Genomic DNA, 7,510 nt, shown 5'->3' with positions numbered 1-7,510 from the left:
ATAATGTCTATTTATTGCGGACCAAATGAAGCTTTTCCACAGAGTTATCTCCTCTTGGTCTAGGTATTTTTGAAAAGCCTTCGACTTTAGTCGAAAAAGCATGACATAGCGATCCAACATTCCGCTGGCGGCGGCGTCCCCAAATATTCACTCTGTGGTTAAAGTTTTTGAAATTTGAATAACTTTCCTAAACTACCATGGATTTCTACCAAACTTAGACAGAAGGTTGTTTATGATCATCAAATAGTATCCAGAAGTAAATTTCGTAAAAATAAGATTCTATTATTTCTGTATTTTACTTATAAATGGACTTAGTTTTTCTGCTGGAACATTCACTCTGTGGTTAAAGTTTTTTTTTAAATTTTAATAACTTTCTTAAACTGTCCTGGGTTTGTACCAAACTTGGACAGAAGCTTGTTTATGATCTTATAGCAAACCCTATGATAGTTTTCCATAGATTTACTTGCAAGTTACCTGTCGATTTAAACTTTTGGCAGTTCTATTGTCCCATCTAACAAATACAACAGGTATTGTTCTCTGTATAGTTTATTCACCAGGACCTTTAAATTTCCATCAAGAGAAATCTATCACTCATTGATTAATTTACCTGAACAAAAAATTGAACTGTCAATGATGAAAAAATACTTATACCAATACTAAGAAAGGACTCACAAAACTGCATGTGGTGTTGTATTCATTCAATACCAAAACCTAGTTTTTAATGGGCACATATAAAAAATTTATATCGACTTGTAGGACAGGAACAGGGCAAGAAATTCATACCAGTTGATGTATGCTTTGTTGTAACAACTTTCGGCATTAAGCACACTCCCGGAAATCTATGAAAGTCTGGAAAGTCACTTCCGTTTAATGAATTGTGGACAAACTATACATGTGACGCCCTATAAATAGCGGCAGAAAGTTAGCAAACTGCGAGGGCAACTAACTAATAACACTAAAGTTGTGCTCAGCCAATGAACTCGCCGGTATTTTTGAGAAAAAAATGGATAAAACGATTAGACCCAATAGCATTAGCGGAGGTGTCATTTTGTTAACGTTATCGTAAACACGCACACCTTAGGTTGACAGACGTTGCGGGCATAATATTTGGGCCACATATAAAAAAATGATATCGACTTGTAGCACGGGATCAGGGCAACAAATTCATACCAGTAGATGTATGCTTTGTTGTAACAACTTTCGGCATTTAGCACACTCCCGGAAATATATGACAGTCTGGAAAGTCACTTCCTTTTAATGAATTGTGGACAAACTATACATGCGACCCCCTATAAATAGCGACAGAAAGTTAGCAAACTGCCAGGCCAACTAACTAATAACACTAAAGTTGTGCTCAGCCGATAAACTCGCCGGTATTTTTGAAAAAACGGAGAAAACGATTAGACCCAATAGCGTTAGCGGAGGTGTCATTTTGTTAACGTTATCGTAAACACGCACACCTTAGGTTGACAGACGTTGCGGGCATTATATTTAGGCCACATATAAAAAATTGATATCGACTTGTAGCACAGGATCAGGGCAACAAATTCATCCAGTAGATGTATGCTTTGTTGTAACAACTTTCGGCATTTAGCACACTCCCGGAAATCTATGACAGTCTGGAAAGTCACTTCCGTTTAATGAATTGTGGACAAACTATACATGCGACCCCCTATAAACCTATAAATAGCGGCAGAAAGTTAGCAAACTGCCAGGGCAACTAACTAATAACACTAAAGTTATGCTCAGCCGATAAACTCGCCGGTATTTTTGAAAAAAAGGAGAAAACGATTAGACCCAATAGCGTTAGCGGAGGTGTCATTTTGTTAACGTTATCGTAAACACGCACACCTTAGGTTGACAGACGTTGCGGGCATAATATTTGGGCCACATATAAAAAAATGATATCGACTTGTAGCACAGGATCAGGGCAACAAATTCATACCAGTAGATGTATGCTTTGTTGTAACAACTTTCGGCATTTAGCACACTCCCGGAAATCTATGACAGTCTGGAAAGTCACTTCCGTTTAATGAATTGGGGACAAACTATACATGCGACCCCCTATAAATAGCGGCAGAAAGTTAGCAAACTGCCAGGCCAACTAACTAATAACACTAAAGTTGTGCTCAGCCGATAAACTCGCCGGTATTTTTGAAAAAACGGAGAAAACGATTAGACCCAATAGCGTTAGCGGAGGTGTCATTTTGTTAACATTATCGTAAACACGCACACCTTAGGTTGACAGACGTTGCGGGCATAATATTTGGGCCACATATAAAAAATTGATATCGACTTGTAGCACAGGAACAGGGCACCAAATACATACCAGTAGATGTATGCTTTGTTGTAACAACTTTCGGCATTTAGCACACTCCCGGAAATATATGACAGTCTGGAAAGTCACTTCCTTTTAATGAATTGTGGACAAACTATACATGCGACCCCCTATAAATAGCGACAGAAAGTTAGCAAACTGCCAGGCCAACTAACTAATAACACTAAAGTTGTGCTCAGCCGATAAACTCGCCGGTATTTTTGAAAAAACGGAGAAAACGATTAGACCCAATAGCGTTAGCGGAGGTGTCATTTTGTTAACGTTATCGTAAACACGCACACCTTAGGTTGACAGACGTTGCGGGCATTATATTTAGGCCACATATAAAAAATTGATATCGACTTGTAGCACAGGATCAGGGCAACAAATTCATCCAGTAGATGTATGCTTTGTTGTAACAACTTTCGGCATTTAGCACACTCCCGGAAATCTATGACAGTCTGGAAAGTCACTTCCGTTTAATGAATTGTGGACAAACTATACATGCGACCCCCTATAAACCTATAAATAGCGGCAGAAAGTTAGCAAACTGCCAGGGCAACTAACTAATAACACTAAAGTTATGCTCAGCCGATAAACTCGCCGGTATTTTTGAAAAAAAGGAGAAAACGATTAGACCCAATAGCGTTAGCGGAGGTGTCATTTTGTTAACGTTATCGTAAACACGCACACCTTAGGTTGACAGACGTTGCGGGCATAATATTTGGGCCACATATAAAAAAATGATATCGACTTGTAGCACAGGATCAGGGCAACAAATTCATACCAGTTGATGTATGCTTTGTTGTAACAACTTTCGGCATTTAGCACACTCCCGGAAATCTATGACAGTCTGGAAAGTCACTTCCGTTTAATGAATTGGGGACAAACTATACATGCGACCCCCTATAAATAGCGGCAGAAAGTTAGCAAACTGCCAGGCCAACTAACTAATAACACTAAAGTTGTGCTCAGCCGATAAACTCGCCGGTATTTTTGAAAAAACGGAGAAAACGATTAGACCCAATAGCGTTAGCGGAGGTGTCATTTTGTTAACATTATCGTAAACACGCACACCTTAGGTTGACAGACGTTGCGGGCATAATATTTGGGCCACATATAAAAAATTGATATCGACTTGTAGCACAGGAACAGGGCACCAAATACATACCAGTAGATGTATGCTTTGTTGTAACAACTTTCGGCATTTAGCACACTCCCGGAAATATATGACAGTCTGGAAAGTCACTTCCTTTTAATGAATTGTGGACAAACTATACATGCGACCCCCTATAAATAGCGACAGAAAGTTAGCAAACTGCCAGGCCAACTAACTAATAACACTAAAGTTGTGCTCAGCCGATAAACTCGCCGGTATTTTTGAAAAAACGGAGAAAACGAGTAGACCCAATAGCGTTAGCGGAGGTGTCATTTTGTTAACGTTATCGTAAACACGCACACCTTAGGTTGACAGACGTTGCGGGCATTATATTTAGGCCACATATAAAAAATTGATATCGACTTGTAGCACAGGATCAGGGCAACAAATTCATCCAGTAGATGTATGCTTTGTTGTAACAACTTTCGGCATTTAGCACACTCCCGGAAATCTATGACAGTCTGAAAAGTCACTTCCGTTTAATGAATTGTGGACAAACTATACATGCGACCCCCTATAAACCTATAAATAGCGGCAGAAAGTTAGCAAACTGCCAGGGCAACTAACTAATAACACTAAAGTTATGCTCAGCCGATAAACTCGCCGGTATTTTTGAAAAAAAGGAGAAAACGATTAGACCCAATAGCGTTAGCGGAAGTGTCATTCTGTTAACGTTATCGTAAACACGCACACCTTAGGTTGACAGACGTTGCGGGCATAATATTTGGGCCACATATAAAAAATTGATATCGACTTGTAGCACAGGAACAGGGCAACAAATTTATACCAGTAGATGTATGCTTTGTTGTAACAACTTTCGGCATTTAGCACACTCCCGGAAATCTATGACAGTCTGGAAAGTCACTTCCGTTTCATGAATTGTAGACAAACTATACAAGCGACCCCCTATAAATAGTTGCAGAAAGTTAGCAAACTGCCAGGCCAACTTACTAATAACACTAAAGTTGTGCTCAGCCGATAAACTCGCCGGTATTTTTGAAAAAACGGAGAAAACGATTAGACCCAATAGCGTTAGCGGAGGTGTCATTTTGTTAACGTTATCGTAAACACGCACACCTTAGGTTGACAGACGTTGCGGGCATAATATTTGGGCCACATATAAAAAATTGATATCGACTTGTAGCACAGGAACAGGGCAACAAATTCATACCAGTAGATGTATGCTTTGTTGTAACAACTTTCGGCATTTAGCACACTCCCGGAAATATATGACAGTCTGGAAAGTCACTTCCTTTTAATGAATTGTGGACAAACTATACATGCGACCCCCTATAAATAGCGGCAGAAAGTTAGCAAACTGCCAGGCCAACTAACTAATAACACTTAAATTGTGCTCATCCGATAAACTCGCCGGTATTTTTGAAAAAACGGAGAAAACGATTAGACCCAATTTAGCGTTAGCGGAGGTGTCATTTTGTTAACGTTATCGTAAACACGCACACCTTAGGTTGACAGACGTTGCGGGCATAATATTTGGGCCACATATAAAAAATTGATATCGACTTGTAGCACAGGAACAGGGCAACAAATTCATACCAGTAGATGTATGCTTTGTTGAAACAACTTTCGGCATTTAGCACACTCCCGTAAATCTATGACAGTCTGGAAAGTCACTTCCGTTTAATGAATTGTAGACAAACTATACAAGCGACCCCCTATAAATAGCGGCAGAAAGTTAGCAAATTGCCAGGCCAACTAACTAATAACACCAAAGTTGTGCTCAGCCGATAAACTCGCCGGTATTTTTAAAAAAACGGAGAAAACGATTAGACCCAATAGCGTTAGCGGAGGTGTCATTTTGTTAACGTTATCGTAAACACGCACACCTTAGGTTGACAGACGTTGCGGGCATAATATTTGGGCCACATAAAAAAATTGATATCGACTTGTAGCACAGGAACAGGGCAACAAATTCATGCCAGTAGATGTATGCTTTGTTGAAACAACTTTCGGCATTTAGCACACTCCCGGAAATCTATGACAGTCTGGAAAGTCACTTCCGTTTAATGAATTGTAGACAAACTATACAAGCGACCCCCTATAAATAGTTGCAGAAAGTTAGCAAACTGCCAGGCCAACTAACTAATAACACTTAAATTGTGCTCAGCCGATAAACTCGCCGGTATTTTTTTAAAAACGGAGAAAACCATTAGACCCAATAGCGTTAGCGGAGGTGTCATTTTGTTAACGTTATCGTAAACACGCACACCTTAGGTTGACAGACGTTGCGGGCATAATATTTGGGCCACATATAAAAAATATTGACTTGTAGCACAGGATCAGGGCAACAAATTCATACCAGTAGATGTATGCTGTGTTATTAGTTAGTTGCCCTGGCAGTTTGCTAACTTTCTGAAAAAGTATATGTATTTATCATATACATAGCTCAATTTGGGGCCCTAAATCATCCACTGTTTTTAAATAGCAAATACAAGGAAAAGGGTTTTTTTTTTGTATTAAGGGATATCGATATCATTGTTTCGTATTTGTTAATATTTGAGCATTTTTAAGTTATCGTACGGCAATCAACTTTGAGCAAAATAAAAGAACACATGTACCTCCAGTCAGAATGGGGCGTGAAAAAAAGAGTGCCACGCTGTCAGCTGCATGATGGATTTTTCCATTTTTGGCCATACACCAATGTTGCTCTCGATAAACCTGTACAATGTAAAACCCTGAATTTTAAGTAAAGAATTCACCTATGGAACGCTGAAAACTGGATATTTAAAACTCGAGTAAATATAAGAACCGAAACAAATGAAGAGGTGCTTGGCCAAAGTGAAGTTAAACACATCAAAATCCATATATAAGGGCTACTTTGCCCGCGGGAGTTGAATCCTAAGTTTCTTTGTGATTTGTATCTAAACAACCCATTTTAAATTATCGGTTTTTGGTTGCCAGTGACAAATATTTCATGAATGTTCAGGAACAAATTAGCAATAAATACAATAAATACAACAGAGAAGGATTGTGCTTGCTATTCATATGATGAATCTTTCAATTAGTTTAATTGAGGTCTGGAGCTGGTATATGCCAGTAACTGCTAGCTTTATATAAAGCTATCCTTTGTTAATTTATTATCATTGTCATTGTGATTAGTTTCTTCTGTTTCCTATTCTGACATAGGACTTCGATTTTTTTTAAAGTGCGTATTGCTGAGCCTGTGTGTTTGTTTATTCTGCATTGAATAGAGGAAGAGGGGTAGGGTTGTGATATCAACAAACATGTTTAACCCGACGCATTTGTACGCCTGTCCCAATTTAGGAGCCTCTGGCCTTTTCTTGTATGATTTTAATTTTAGTTCATTGTTATATTTCGGAGTTTAGTAAGATGTCTATTATCACTGAACCAACACTGAACCAGTACACTTATTTGTCTAGAGACCGCAGCTGAAGCACGCCTAGCACAATGTTCATTGCGGCACCATACATTTAGTATTCCTCCGTATCATTGCTTGGAACTGAATTCAATCATATAAGACAATGCAATTAATAAAAAAAAAAAAAAAAAATATATAATACTATAAATGTTTGGCACTGGGGACACCAAATAGCTCTGAATTATTTATCCCAAACTCTAACCTTATATTAGAGATTTAAATCAACTTTTTTTTATACCGGTTTAAATATTTTTAATAGATGCACAACCTTAAAATTTCTGGACACTGTTATCCCATGTGATGTCTAATATGTAAATACAAAAAAAAAACGACTTCTTCTTTTAATTATTTATTTTGTAATTAAAAAATGATTTCGTGCTATTTATTCCTAACTAAGATTGATTATAATCAGAACCGTGTTTACATGTACTTTCGCCCCTTTTCTATTTAAAAAATCAAACTTTCAAAAAGCGAAATAATCAAAATTGCACGTTAAGTTCAAGAATGTTTAAAGTTTGATCAAACTTCTAAACAATCAAATTCAAAAACGATATTTAGAATTTTAATATTTTAATTATTTGGTTAAAATTTCAAAATTTCAAAACTTTTACACAATTTGGAATTTTTATATTTT

This window comes from Mytilus edulis, chromosome 3 (genome assembly GCF_963676685.1).
Source record: "Mytilus edulis chromosome 3, xbMytEdul2.2, whole genome shotgun sequence".
Taxonomy (NCBI): domain Eukaryota; kingdom Metazoa; phylum Mollusca; class Bivalvia; order Mytilida; family Mytilidae; genus Mytilus; species Mytilus edulis.
This window is presented reverse-complemented; position numbering follows the sequence as displayed.